Source organism: Cebus imitator, unplaced genomic scaffold (genome assembly GCF_001604975.1).
Source record: "Cebus imitator isolate Cc_AM_T3 unplaced genomic scaffold, Cebus_imitator-1.0 Scaffold266, whole genome shotgun sequence".
Classification (NCBI taxonomy): Eukaryota; Metazoa; Chordata; class Mammalia; order Primates; family Cebidae; genus Cebus; species Cebus imitator.
In genome coordinates this window covers 1,250,000-1,263,359 of record NW_016107581.1, presented here as the reverse complement: position 1 = coordinate 1,263,359, position 13,360 = coordinate 1,250,000, and the positions used below count along the sequence as shown (strand labels likewise).

At 50.6% G+C, this 13,360-nt stretch overlaps 1 protein-coding gene across 1 annotated transcript in view; it reads right to left on the bottom strand.

Moving 5' to 3' along the window:
* Nucleotides 1-2,362, bottom strand: part of CRX (cone-rod homeobox) — a 19,457-nt gene extending 17,095 nt beyond the window's left edge. The window contains exon 1 of the mRNA XM_017500598.2: nt 2,148-2,362. The gene's annotated coding sequence lies outside the window, so the exon portion shown is untranslated. The remainder of the gene's footprint in view (nt 1-2,147) is intronic.
* Between the last annotated feature and the right edge of the window lie 10,998 nt (nt 2,363-13,360).

Below are 13,360 nucleotides of genomic sequence, written 5' to 3'. Positions count from 1 at the left end.
TCAGATGACCTCCCCCAAGATGGGTCTAAGTTGAAAAAAAAAAAAAAAAAATCAATCAAAGGAAGACCAGTCTCATGGAGGGGGAGGGAAGGAACATCCAGGAATTTGCAGAGGAGGCAACCAAGTCCCAGAGAGCCCACATGAAGGGCCCAAGGCCATGCAGGGAGAAAAGGATAGGGTTTCAACCCAGACTCATGCGGCTTCACGCCAGCCCGTGGCAAGACCCCCCCTGCTCAGCCACCTTCAGAGCCCTCGCTTGTCAGCCCCGCCAGCCTCTCTCTGCAGTCTCTGTTGGCTCCTCTGTCCAGTGGGGACAAGGAGCTGGGGGGACGCACCCACTACCAGGCAGGGGACTTGGTAGAAGCCGGGATTCATGGCACCATTAGAGCCTCAGCAAATCAACTCAGTGATCAATAACGTGGTCCCCGAAAGATCCCGAGACTCAAACGCAGTGGACAGCCCCCAAGTCCGACCTCACTGCGGCGGTCGCAGCCCTTGCTTGGTCCTTTTGGGGAAAACCACATTGCACCTCCTCTCTGAGGCAGTCTTTTACCTGCTTCTGCCCTTCTGCCGTTCACTCATTCATTCCTTCATTCGTTCATTCCCTCCATATTCACTCAGTACTTACTGTGTGTCTAGGACTGACCCAGGCACTGGGAATACAGCTGAGAACAAGACAGACAAGGTCTCAGCTCTTCTGACAGGGACAGACAAGAAACAAGGGGTCAATCAGAGTTTTGCAGAAGATGGGCAGGGCACGATAGCTCACGCCCATAATCCCAGCATTGAGGGAGGCTGAGGCAGGCGGATCGCTTGAGGCCAGGAGTTCCAGACCAGCCTAGCCAACGTGGTGAAGCCCCATCTCTACTAAAAATCCAAAAAAATAGCTGGGCATGGTGGCGCACGCCTGTAATCCCAGCTACTCAGGACGCTGAGGCAGGAAGATTGCTTGAACCCAGGAGGTGGAGGTTGCAGTGAGCTGAGATCATGGCACTGCACTCCAGCGTGGACAACAGAGCAAGACTTCATCTAAAAAAAAAAAAAAAAAAAGGCTAAAGGCTTTTGCAGAAGATCAGACAGGATGACTGCCCTGGAAGTTAACAGGGTGCAGGTGTGAGGAGTCCCCAGTCCTGAAATGGAGCCTGGGCTGAGAGCCAGAGCCTCTGGGTGCATTGAGGTCCCAAGTGATGGATTCATCAGCACAGTGATCCCCAATCATCACATTCCCAGCTCGAGGGTAGGCTCAAGTCCACCTGGAGTCCTTCCCGCTGCAGCCACAGACCTGAGCTCTCTGCCTGTATGTCCATCGGTCCCACGCCTGTCATTCATTCATCCATCTATGCAACACATATTTAGGCAAATCCCAGCCACATGCTGGGCACTGGGGAGAAACGAATGTTCAGTGAGGGAGATAGGCCACTGGTGGATAATCACACACACGAATATTTCAGGCAGTGCTAAGAGTTTTAAAGAAAATTCAGGCCGGGCGCGGTGGCTCAAGCCTGTAATCCCAGCACTTTGGGAGGCCGAGGCGGGTGGATCACGAGGTCAAGAGATCGAGACCATCCTGGTCAACATGGTGAAACCCCATCTCTACTAAAAAAATACAAAACATTAGCTTGGCATGGTGGCGCATGCCTGTAATCCCAGCTACTGAGGAGGTTGAGGCAGGACAATTGCCTGAACCCAGGAGGCGGAGGTTGCGGTGAGCCGAGATCACGCCATTGCACTCCAGCCTGGGTAACAAAAGTGAAACTCTGTCTCAAAAAAAAAAAAAGAAAATCCAACAGAGCGATGTGCTGAGGAGTTGCCTTAGAACCACCGTGAGAAGCCCCCAACCCCGGAGGCAGTCAGGGCTTGAGGAGATCCCCTCACCCACAAGCCTCCTGAATCCTCCAAGGCCCCGAGTGCCGTGGGCTGGTCCCTGCTGTCTGACCTCATTCGCGCTTGCTGCAATCACAGCCCAGCCCCATTCCCCCAAATGCCGGGACAGGACCTCTGTTTTGTGTATGACTATTCAGCAAATAACCTGCAGGGCACAGCAAACACAGCCTTGGAGTGAATACACCCAACTTCTCCCCTCTCTTCCTTTCTCCCCATTCCCTCGCCCTTCCTTGGTGCCCTGGGTCTCTCCTGCAGACACTCACCTTCAGAAAGCAGGGATGGGGCTCTCCTGGTGGCCCAGGACGTAGACAGAGCGGGCCGACTGCAGAGGCTGGAGGAAACACGTCCCCTCACATGGGGAGATTTTAAGCCCGGGCTGGGAGTGATGTCATTTGTCATGGCCTGGATCTCGGAGGGTAATCCCGGCCAAGGTGGGGGACTCCACTGGGCACCAGGAGGTGACATTGGCTGGGAGGGGGAGGGGCACCCGTCTGCTTAATCCCCTCCTCTTCCCCCCATGACATCTTGGCAATTAGGGCTGATGGGGAAGGGAGGCCCCATAAGCCTCTACTCCTCAGGGAAGTCCTTCCTTAGGTCTAACTGGTGTCCCTCCAGCTTCAGCTAGTAGCCCGAGAGAGAGGCATCAAAGAGGAAGGACAGAACTGTCAGATGGTGCTGAGAGATCATCTGAAAAAAAGAGAGGCCCAGGGCTTTCGGGATGCCTCTCCCAGGTCCCCACTCTCTCTCCACAGCAGCCTGTCTGACAGCTCGTTTATCTCTGTACGCCCTCATTGTTCTCGGTTTCTGCCTCAGTTTCCCCTTTTGGTCAACTCTTGTCTGTGGCCTGACTCTATGTTGTCAGACATGACAGTGTCCTCTTTTTGGGGGCGAGGGGTGGCGGGGGTTGTCTCCCAGCACTAAAAATAGGCAGACTTATTAGAAAGGATGTTTTGTTTTTCTGTTTTTGGTGGTGTTTTGGGGTATGAGGAGTTTTTTTCTTTTTCTTTTTTTTTTTTTTTTGAGACAGGATCTCACTCTGTCGCCCAGGCTGGAGTGCAGTGGCACGATCATGGCTCACAGCAGCCTTGACCTCCAGTGCTCAAGGGATCCTCCCTCCTCAGCCTCCTGTAGCTGAGACTTTACAGGCACACACCACAACACCCAGCTAATTTTTATGATCATTATTATTGTAGAGATGGAGTCTCTTTATGTTGCCCAGGCTGGGCTCAAACTCCTGGCATCAAGCAACCCTCCCACACCTCGGCCTCCAAAAGTGCTGGGATTGCCACCCAGCCCAGCACTCTCCATCTCTCTACACACCATTGGTCTTTGTCTGGCATCTCTGTTTCTCCGTTTCTTTTTCTCTGGGCCTCAGGCTGCGGCATTTCTGCCTACTTGCAGAAATACTCGTCTTCTATTCTCCATCTGCTTCTCTCTGTCCCTGTCCTGATTGAGAAACCTGCATTACTCCTCGATCTCTCTTATTCTCTCTGTTTCTGTCTCTCCATCTGTCTCGCTCTCTCTCCCCTCTCCCTCAGCCTCTGTGTCTTTCTGTTCCTGTCTGTCTGTCCCTCTCTGTGCTGTCTTTCCGCCTGTCTGCCTGTGCCTGTAACTCCAGCCTCGTCTCCATTCCTCTGTCCTCACTTATCCACCATGCCTCTCTGCAGCTCCAACCTCTGTTCCACCTTCTCTCTTTCCCCATCGCTCTCTCTCTCTGATTCTTCCTTCCCCTCCCTCTGGATTGCCTTTTATTTTTTTGTTTTGTTTTGGTTTTGCTTTTGAGACCGAGTCTCGCTCTGTCACCCTGGCTGGAGTGCAGTGGTACCATCTCCGCTGACTGCAAACTCCGCCTCCCAGGTTCAAGCAATTCTCCTGCCTCAGCCTCCCGAGTAGCCAGGAGGATTTCTTTTCATCTCTGTCCTTCTCCCTTTCCTGGTACCTCTGTTGTTCTGCATTTCCAGTTTTCCTTGTCTCGGGCCCTCTCTGTGTGTCTCTCCTCTCGGCTGTCTCTTTGAGTATTAATATCTCCCTGAGCTCCTGGGCCCCACACGGCTCTGTTTCACTTCCCCATGCACCCAAACACGCACACAAGCACACGCGAGCACACACACACGCCCGGTAATCCCTCCTGGTGGCTGGGTCATTGTGTCTCAGCCATAAGGAGCCCTTTCTTTCTCCTCCCTCCCCCAAACCTCCTGCTAGGAAAGATTAAGGCTGCAGGCCTGGCTGGGGAATCAGGACAGGTCTCATTAGCTTGAAGAGCCAGGGGTGACAGCAGGAGAGGGAGGGGCTGCCTGACCCTCGGTGACCAGTCCAGAGGCTCCTGATGGGAGAATCCAGTCCTGGAACAGACCCTCTGGCCCTGGAGCAGGGAAGGAAGGTCAGCTGTGCGGGAGAGGGAGGAGAAAATCACTTCTTGCAGGATAGAGAAGGCATCAGCAACTCCTAAATCACCTGCCCCGGGGAATTTGGGTATTGGTTAGCTCGTAGATCCAGAGTCTTTGCAGGGGTGGGGGTACACAGAGGTGGGTTTCAGCTCATCCTGCACATGGCCCTGGGATCAATTAAGCTGAAACCAAATCCAAGCGCTTCCTCTCTGAGCTAGGTCTTCTAAGGCAAGTTGCTTTCTTTCTCATCTCCACCAGTGGCTCAAGCAGAAATCTGGGCACTCAGCCTTGCCCCCAACCCCTTTCTCCTCACCACCCACCTCCAATCCGTCCATAAGTCCTGCCATCTCTCCTTTCAGATAATTGTCCTACTGAAAAAATATAATGCATGGCCGGAAGAAATTAAAGGAGACTCAAGTCAATAGTGAACTATACCATGTTCACGGATTGAACATGAACTGGACTCAATATTAATAAGAGGTCAATCCTTCTCAAACGAATCCTTAGATTTACTGCAATCCCAGTCAGAATCTCCTCAGGACTTTTCTGTAGAAATTGACTGTCAAGGCCGGGCACGGTGGCTCACGCCTGTAATCCCAGCATGTTGGGAGGCCGAGGCGGATGGATCACGAGGTCAAGAGATCAAGACCATCCTGGTCAACATGGTGAAACCCCGTCTCTACTAAAAATACAAAAAATCAGCTGGGCATGGTGGCGCGTGCCTGTAATCCCAGCTACTCAGGAGGCTGAGGCAGGAGAATTGCCTGAACCCAGGAGGCGGAGGTTGCAGTGAGCCAAGATCGCGCCATTGCACTCCAGCCTGGGTAACAAGAGAGAAACTCCGTCTCCAAAAAAAAAAAAGAAATTGACTGTCAAACTGATTCTGAAGTTGCTATGGAAATACAAATGATCTAAAATAATCAAAGCAACCTGGAATAAAAGGAGTTGGAGAACTTCTGCTACCTGACTTTGAGTCTTACTGTAATGCACATGATCGCCTCTGGAAAAAGTGGGGTTAAATGCTGGAGACAGTCTGAAGATGTGTGGAATACTGGAGAATCCCTGGATCAGGTTGTTGATCGGTTTCACTCCTGGCTCTACTGCAGAACGGGGGGATGCCTACACCCCACGAGCTCCCTAACATATTCATCCTGTTTAACCTTTTGCAAAACTCTTATTGACACCTTGTGTCTTGTCTGCCCTTGTCAGGAGGATGGAACCCTGGCTGTCTTGTTCTCAGCTATAGCCCCAGTACCTGGGACTGTCCCAGACACACAGCAGTAAGTGCTCAGTGTGAAAGAAACGGATGAATGGATGGATGGATGGACAGACGAATGACAGACGGATGGATGGATGGATGGATGGATCATGGATGGATGGATGGAGGGGCAGAACCAGGTTGAGAGGCTGGCACAGAGAAGAGGTCTGATATTTTCCCAAAAGGACCAAGGGCTTGTGATTGCAGCACAGTGAGGTCAGACTGTGGGGCTGCCCACTGGTATTGGAATCTCTGGATGCTCCCGGGAGCATACTGCTGCTGAGTTAATTCATTCAGGTTCTAATAGTGCCATGAAACCCAGCTTCTACCAAGTCCCCTGCCGGTAGTGGGTGCATCCCCCCAGCTCCTTGTTCGCACTGGACAGAGGAGCCAACAGAGGCTGCAGAGAGAGGCTGGCGGGGCTGACAAGGGAGGGCTCTGAGCACGGCTGAGCCGAGGGGGTCCTGACAAGAGCTGGCGTGAAGCCACGTGAGCCTGGGTTGAAACTCTGTTCTTTTCTCGCTGCGTGGCCTTGAGTCCTTCATGTGGGCTCTCTGGGCCTCAGTTCCCTCCTCTCAAAGTGGAGACAGTTGCAAGCTATCACAATGAGCCATGGGAATCCCGTGTGCCAGGCCTAGCATGGGGTGGCCTGGCATGGGAGTGGGAGCAGCGGAGGGAGCTTACCTCATCCAGCTTCTGGGAACCCCAGGTAGATTTGAGGTGGGTGAAGAGCGGGGCTCTGGGGTTGGAGAGATTTGAATTCTACCCCTGGTTCTTCCACTCATCACCTGTGTGAACTCGGGAATTGACTAAACCTGTCTCAGCCTCAGTTTCCTCCTCTGAGAAAGGGGCCTCTGAGCTCCGTGGGGCTGTGGCCAGCATCCCAAGAGGCCACGTCGTCTGGTGGTCAGGAGGGCACGGGCTCCGGGGCAGGTGCGGGCTCAGCCTCGGCTCTGACGCTGATGTGCTAGACTCAACTGGAGAAAGCGCCTCCGTGAGCCTGTTTCCTCCTCTGTAAAGCGGGGATAATACCAGGAGCTACCTCGGAGGAAGTTTCCACGGGGTTGTTGTTCCCTGAGGTCTTGTTCTTAAGATCTGCAGTGTGTGAGAAGCTGGGACCCCCCGGAGGTCCTTAAGGTCATCAGCCGCCTGACCTGTGGGTACCTCCCTCCCTCCCAGGCTCAGTCTCCCCTCCCACCCTGTAGAATGGAGGTATCTGCATGCCTGCCCCACGAGGTGTCTGTGAGCATTCAGACCTCACCTGTGGGAACAACTGCTCGGGGGGAACCTGGGACCCAGTGGGTGCTGAACTCCTGGGCTCTGATAACCAGCCTGCGGCCCCCCAGGTTAATCCCCAGGGAAAGGAAAAAAAGGAAAGAAAGAAACAAATTTTAAGACATGCAAAGCGGATCTCACTACTATAACACTGAGATAATAGAAGCCACGTAACAGTCAGCGTGCAGGAGACAGAGACACAGTACGATCGCTCCACCAGCCTGCACGCCACACAGTTTTTGAGACAAGGTCTCGCTTTCTCACTCTGCCGCCCAAGCCACTGCACTCCAGCCTGGGCGACGGAGCGAGACCCTGTCTCAGAAAAGTACATATATAAATAAATAAACAAACACTATTTGGGACCAGCCGTGTTTGCTTCTCAAAACCCTGCCCTCAACTACCCCGCTACACACGACCCAGAGTCTAAATAAGACTTGCCCCAAGTCCCCCAGAAACACCCCAGGGTCCTCTCCAGCTCTTAGAATTTAAAGTAAGTGAGGGCCCAAAGAGCTTTTATTGATATTGGCTATGTATCTATTGCTACTTACTGTATTGGAAATTATTTCATTTACATTTTTTTTGAGACAGGATCTTGCTGTGTTGCCCAGGCTGGAGTGCAGTGATGTGATGATCTCAGCTCACTGCAGCCTCAACCTCCTGGGCTCAAATGATCCTCTCATCTCAGTCTTCTGAGTAGCTGGGACTACAGGTGCATACAATCATACCTGCCTAATTTTTTTTTTTTTTTTTTTTTTGTAGAGACGGGGGTCTCACCATGTTGCCCAGGCTGGTCTCAACCTTCTGATCTCAAGTGATCCTCCCGCCTGGGCCTCCCAAAGTGCTGGAATTACAGGCATGAGCCACTGAGCCTGGCATGAATTAGAAATTAAAAGTGTGGAATTTTAAAAATTCTTTTGAAGACTTTAAATTTTACTTAAAATATATTTTGAGCCAGGCACAGTGGCTCACACCTATAATTCCAGCACTATAGGAGTCCAAGACGGCAGATAATTTCTGGTGAGGAGTTCAAGACCAGCCTGGACAACATGGTGAAACCCCGTCTCTACTAAAAATATAAAATTAGCCAGGCATGGTGGCGCACACATGTAGTCCCAGCTGCTTGGGAGGCTGAGGCAGGAGAATCACTTGAATCCAGGAAGCAGAGGTTGCAGTGAGCCAGGATCACGCCACTGCACTCCAGCCTGGACAACAAGAGCGAAAGCCCATCTAAAAAAAAAAAAAAAGTATTTTTAATTGTGTCAAATTCTTTTTCATGTTTTACTTGGACAGCTCCAAAATGCAAGATGCTTCACGTCAGAGGTAGACCCCCTGGCTCTGCAAAGATTCCTTGCAGCTCGGACCCTTCCAAAACATTCCCAGCTCAGGAAACCTCAGGTCATCTCCGAGGACCTTGATCAGACACCTCCAGACCCCCATGCTTGCAGCTCCCTTCCCAGTGGCCAGACCCCCATTACCACTAACGGAACAGAAAGGGGAGAGAGAGTAGGAAGTGAGGGTAGAGGTTCATAATAAACTTTATTATTTTTTAAGACAGGGTCTCACTATGTTGCCCAAGCTGGTCTCGAACTCCTGGGCTCAAACAATCCTCCTGCCTCAGCCTTCCAAAGTGTTGGGATTACAGGCATGAGACACAGCACATAATAAACTTTAAAAATCAACAATGTTGGCCGGGCCCAGTGGCTCACACCTGTAATTCCAACACTTTGGGAGGCCAATGTGGGCAGATCACTTGAGGTCAGGAGTTCGAGACCAGCCTGGTCAACATGGTGAAACACCATCTCTACTAAAATACAAAAACTAGCTCTGCGTAGTGGTGGGCGCCTGTAATCCCAGCTACTTGGGAGGCTGAGGCAGGAGAATCCTTTGAGCCGGGGAGGCAGGGGTTGCAGTGAGCTGAGATCACATCACTGCACTCCAGCCTGGGCAACAGAGCAGGACTCTATCTCAAAAAAAAAAAAAAAAAAAAATCAAAAATGTTGGCACCCTTCTAACCCCTTAAATGCCGTTCTCTAAACAACCAGGGAGCAGGCCTGCTTCCCCCTCCCCCTACCGCCCCCGCCCTTCTCTGTCCGCTCTGTCTTCTGGTCTCCTGAGGCTCTGCCGCCCCCTGGTGGCCGTGCTGGCCCCTGGGTCTCCCCAGCGCCGCCTCTCTGACCCTGTCCTGGTCCCATTTAGCAAATGTCCCAATCCTCTTAGACCAGGCCAGCCTCAGCAGAGCAGAAAGAATTAGATCCGATTTGGGGGGATGGAGTGGGGGGCAGACTTCCAGGATATAATGAAAACTCCTTCTGCTTGTCAGACCCTGGAAGGGGGTAGGCACACAGCAACTCACACACTGGGACAACACAAGGAGCAACAAGGAGGGGAAACTGAGGAACAGAGAAAGGGGGAGATAGAGGGGCAGGGTGGGGGGACGTCGAGGGTGGAGAGGGCACCTGGAGGCTGAGCGGTCTTGCTCCCCGCGCCTGGAAAGTGTTCTTCCAACTCAGCTCTCACCGCCAGTCACCTGAACGCCTAGTGCCTCTGCCTGTAGTTCCGGAACATTCCTCTCTACAAGGACCCGATTTTCTCAACCAGCGTTATTTATTAATTCTTGGCATGTGGCTTTTTGGGTTTTCTGTGTGTGTGTTTTGAGAGGTGGAGTTTGGGGGGGGTTGTTTGTTTTTTGAGACAGGGTCTCACCCCGTTGCCCAGGCTGGAGTGTGGTGGGAAAATCACAGCTCATTGCAACCTCAACCTCCCAAGCTCCAGCGAGTCTCCCACCTCAGCCTCCCAAATAGCTGGGAATATAGGCACACGTCACTATGCTGGCTAATTTTGGGGGTGTTTTTTTTTTTGTTTTTTGTTGGGTTTTTGGGGTTTTTTTGTTTTTTTTTTTTGAGACAGTGTCTCACTCTGTCACCCAGGCAGGAATGCAGTGGCACAATCTCGGCTCACTGCACCCTCTGCCTCCCAGGTTCAAGCAATTCTCCCTGAGTAGCTGGGATTACAAGCACCCACCATCACACCCAGCTAATTTTTGTATTTCTAGTACAGACAGAGTTTCACCATGTTGGCCAGGCTGGTCTTGAACTCCTGACTCAGGTGATCCACCCGCCTCAGACTCCCAAAGTGCTGGGATTACAGGTATGAGTCACTGCACCTGGCCAAGAATGGATTCCATAATCCCTTCTTCACACTTTTCCACCAACTTCATTGCCACCTACATCGCTTTTGCCCCAGGCCCTAGAAGACCTCCCTCCATCCAGGTGACTCTGGGAGTTCGGCCATTGCCTGGGGAGCCCCAGGAGGAATCTCCAGAAATTCTGTTCAACCCTGAAGACATGTCAGGACAAGAGAAGGCACAGGAGGGGCAGGGTGTTGACATGCCCTGGGGTGGCACTCAAGGCCAGAAATGCTTCTTGTTTTCCAGCTTGTACATTAAAAAATAATTATAAGCAGTAGAAAATAGAGAAAAGAGGCCGGGCACGGTGGCTCACGCCTGTAATCCAGCACTTTGGGAGGCGGAAGTGGGCGGATAACCTGAGGTCAGGACTTTGAGACCAGCCTGACCAACATGTAGAAACCCTGTCTCTACTAAAAATACAAAATTAGCCAGGCGTGGTGGCACATGCCTGTAACACAGCTACTCGGGAGGCTGAGGCAGGAGAATCGCTTGAACCCGGGAGGCAAAGGCTGCGGTGAGCCGAGATTGCACCACTGCACTCCAGCCTGGGCAATAAGAGTGAAACTTCATCTCAAAAAAAAAAAAATACAAAAATTAGCCAGGCGTGGTGGCATGTGCCTGTTGTCCCAGCTACCTGGGAGGCTGAGGTGGGCGGATGGCTTGAGCCCAAGAAGCAGAGGCTGCAGTGAGCCGAGATCCCGCCACTGCACTCCAGCCTGGGTGACAGAGCGAGACCCTATCTCCAAAAACAAAAGAAAGAAAAGAAAAATGTACATATAATATATGTATATTACATATGTATATATATTTTTTATATGAGCTTATTAAATGTATACATGCTGTGCCTGAGACAGCATTCGATACGGAAAACGCAAATTCAATCATTTAGTACATCATTAGTCAGCAACTTCAAGCTTTTCCTGTTATAGACATGGGGATTCCAGAGAAAAATAAAAAGCCTAACAATGTCTCTGTGTTCAAGACACATTTATTTCAGGAAGCGGCAAGCAGACATCCACCAGGCAAACAAAACAAAAAATAAATTTAAAATCATTATTTGTTACTAACAGGTTACCACTTCATTCCTTTTTTAAACTTTTATTAGCATTCTGTAGTCTGAGGTTGCCACAATTATTTAATCATCTTCTAATTTGTGGGTGTGAGTTAATCTAATTAACTCTGCTGATATTTCAAAGAAATGCTACACTGAACACTCATATCTGTGCTTATTCACAGAGGAGCAAGTATTTTCCCAGGACAAGTCTCTCTCTTTTTTTTTTTTTTTTTTGAGAGGAGCGTTTCACTCTTGTTGCCCAGCTGGAGTGCAATGGCTCAATCTTGGCTCACTGCAATCTCCGCCTCCTGGGTTCAAGTGATTCTCCCACCTCAGCTGTCCGAGTACCTGGGATTACAGGCACCAGCCACCACACCCATCTAATTTTTGTATTTTTAGTAGAGACGTTGTTTCACCATGTTGGTCAGGCTGGTCTCCAACTGCTGACCTCAGGTGATCCACCCACCTCGGCCTCCCAAAGTGCTGGGATTACAGGTGTGAGCCACTGAGCCCGGCCTTTCCCAGAATAAGTCTCTTACAATAAATCATTGAGGCCAGGCATGGTGGCTCACACCTGTAATCCCAGCACTTTGGGAGGCCGAGGTGGGTGGATCACCTGAGGTCAGCAGTTGGAGACCAGCCTGACCAACATAGTGAAACCACCATCTCTACTAAAAACACATAGAGAAAAAAAAAATTTAGCCGGGTGTAGTGGCGGGCACCTCTGATCCCAGCTACTCCAGAGGCCGGGGCAGGATAATTGTTTGAACCCAGGAGGCAGAGGTTACAGTGAGCCAAGATCACGCCACCACTGCACTCCAGCCTGGGCAAGAGAGCAAGACTCCATCTCAAAAAATAAAATTAAAAATAAAATAACTGGTTTTTAGTGTACTTGCAGAGTTGTGCCTCTAACACTATAATCAATTTTAGGACAGTTTTCACCACCCTCAAGAAAAATTCCATAGCTGTTCCCAGATGGTCCCAATTTTCCCTTCTCCCCAACCCCTCGCAACCACTAATCTGCTTTCTGTCTCTATGGCTTTGCCTATTCTGGACACTTTGTATAAATAGCATCACATAATATGTGGCCTTTCTCTCTGGCTTCTTTCACTCAGCATTGTGTTGGCGAGGTGGCTTCATGTTGTAGCACGCGTGCCGGCTTTATTCCTTTTCATGGTTGAGTAATATCCCACGGTGTGGATATATGACGTTTTGGGTTTTTATTTTTTGTGGGGTTATTTTGGTGGGGGATTGTTACGTTTTGCTTTTTGAGATGGAGTCTCCCTGTGTCACCCAGGCTGGAGTGCAGTGGCACAATCTCAGCTCCCTGCAACCTCTGCCTCCCGGGTTCGAGTGATTCTCCTGCCTCAGCCTGCCAAGTAGCTGGGATTGCAGGCTCCTGCCACCGCGCTCGGCTAATTGGCTAATTTTTTTCTATTTTTAGTAGAGACAGGGTTTCACCATGTTGACCAGTCTGGCCTCGAACTTTTGACCTCAAGTGATTTCCCCACCTCTGCCTCCCTAAGTGCTGGGATTACAGGCGTGAGCCACCACGTCCAGTCATTTTTATTTTATTATTTTATTTATTTATTATTTTTATTTTCTTATTTATTTATTTATTTTGAGATGGAGTCTTGTTCTGCTGTCCAGGCTGGAGTACAGTGGCACTATCCCGCCTCCCTGTAGCCTCCACCTCCCAGGTTCAAGCACTTCCCCTGCCTCAGCCTCCCAAGTAGCTGAAATTACCAGTGTGTGTCACCATGCCTGGCTAATTTTTGTATTTTTAGTAGAGACAGAGTTTTGGCATGTTGACCAGGCTGGTCTTGAACTCCCGACCTCAGGTGATCCACTCACGTCAGCCTCCCAAAGTGCTGGGATTACAGGCGTGAGCCACCCCGCCAGGCCATGCGGCGTTTTGTTTATCCATGCCTTGGTGGATCCAGGTTTCCGTGTTTTTTCCTTTTGGGCGATCGTGAATCATGATGCTATGAACTTGCTTATATTTAAATGTCTGTCTTCACAAAATAGTACCAGTGAGCTTATTCACCTGTTTCTGCCTTTATTGGCCAAAGAACAGCCACGGTGCAAAATCTCCGTGGAAACCACTGCGTTCCCAGCACGTCCCGCGGGTGAAGCGGGACAGCTGTGCAATGGGGAGTCGTTGCTGGGGATGAGGATTTCTACGACAGCACTCTAAGCAGCAGGTGAAGACAATGAGCAAGGCTGTGGGAACAATGTCTTCATTTGATTGAGTTTTTTTGTTTTTTTTTGTTTTTTTTTTTGAGTCGGAGTTTCGCTCTTGTTGCCCAGGCTGG